Genomic DNA, 1,804 nt, shown 5'->3' on the forward strand with positions numbered 1-1,804 from the left:
CATGTGTATGAAGTGAATGCAGGAGGGGCTCAAAGTCCCCTTGTTTTTGTTTTTTCCCTCTTTGTGTTGGTTATTGTTGGGGCTCTGATTCATACCTTTTGCTCACAGGGGGCGGACTCATACTTGCAATAACAGCATTGTAGGAGGAGGACAACTGGACACGAAGGCCTCCACCTCTGTTTAATGGTGGATGTTTTTTTCAGCACAGACGAGCTACGTCGTCGGGTCAGGACTCTACAGTTTACACTCATCTACAGGCCAGGACTCTGCAGTTTACACTCATCTACAGGCCAGCGGTCACTCTTTCAGGGATGAAGATGTTTTCATCCTTGATAGAGGAACGTTGGTTTCAGAGAGGAGTAAAGGAAGCCATCTTTGTGAAGAAAAACCGTCCACCATTAAACAGAGGTGGAGGCCTTCGTGTCCAGTTGTCCTCCTCCTACAATGCTGTTATTGCAAGTATGACTCCGCCCCCTGTGAGCAAAAGGTGTGAATCAGGGCCCCAACAATACCAACACAAAGAGGGAAAGAGATACAAAAACAAGGGGACTTTGAGCCCTGCCTGCATTCACTACATACACATAACACGACACCTAAGGACCACAGCATCCAAACCAATWAGTCAGGTGATGGGGCACATGACCCTCTATGAACAATAGAGCTAATCAAGCCTATTGTTAGGCGATGGTCCTCTTTTACATATGACTAACCTGTTTGTCCACCATGTGGAGGCGAAGCTTATAAGGCTGAGTTCACCTGAAACTCATCAGACTGAAGAAATCTCTTGGAGGAGAGATGAAACGTTTCACTAAAGAAGAACCATCCAGAGGACCTACTGATTTTTTCTTTTTGATTTTTTCCACCTGGATTACTGAGATGCATCAGGACATTAAGTTATCTTGTAATTAAATGAATCATAATATTTTAAATCACATTTTAACCAACAAACACCTACCCGCTTGAATATCTAGTGCCAAAATCATGAAGATTACTTTGCATTTCCAGTTCAGTTCAAGCCCAGGAAAACACTTTAGGTTATAGATGAGTCCATAGGTTCTCTACTAATCCCATTGCTTGTTTTTTATTGCAAACTGTTAACAGCACTACACTGATGTGCTTGGCAAAAAAATATACAGCACTAAAATCTTTGAGCTCCAATAGTCTGACATTATCCTGCCCATCCTAATACCCTCAACCCAATGTGGCAGATGTTGTGACATTTTCGCTGCCTGTGAACTCCTAATCTGGTGAGCACTGACCATTTCTGACTGCAGTCTTCACGCAACGAGAGCTTACACCAAGTAGACTCAAACCATAGTTTTAGCTGCATCCTTTTGAGGCAAATGGCAGTGACCCCAACGTAGACCTCATCTTGCAGTCCTCTCATGACATTTAAACTGTCCCCCAGGGAAGAAGCAAATCAACCAAGAAGACAAGAAGGGAAGAGCTGGAAGGAGTTGGGCCTCATATGAAAATAGTTCAAAGCTACATTAGAACACAAAGTTACGTATATTAAACAGTTTCTTTTAACTTTTGTCTTAATGGCATTTTTGCTTTATGCAATTATGTCAGATTGACGTCAGTGTGGACTTTTTTAAAATTATTTATCCATAGCTGTGTTTCCACTGACCATGAAAATGCGCAAATTAGTATTTCGAAAATAAATTTGCTCAATGGAAACACGTCAATTTCAAAAATAAATTATGTTTTTCGACAAAAAGTTTTTGCACTAGGATGAGGTGGTTTTTCAGCCGTATTGAAATTGGTGTTTTTCGCAAAATTGCGATGAAAACACTTTTTTCAC

Source organism: Austrofundulus limnaeus, unplaced genomic scaffold (assembly GCF_001266775.1).
Source record: "Austrofundulus limnaeus strain Quisiro unplaced genomic scaffold, Austrofundulus_limnaeus-1.0 Scaffold576, whole genome shotgun sequence".
Lineage (NCBI taxonomy): Eukaryota > Metazoa > Chordata > Actinopteri > Cyprinodontiformes > Rivulidae > Austrofundulus > Austrofundulus limnaeus.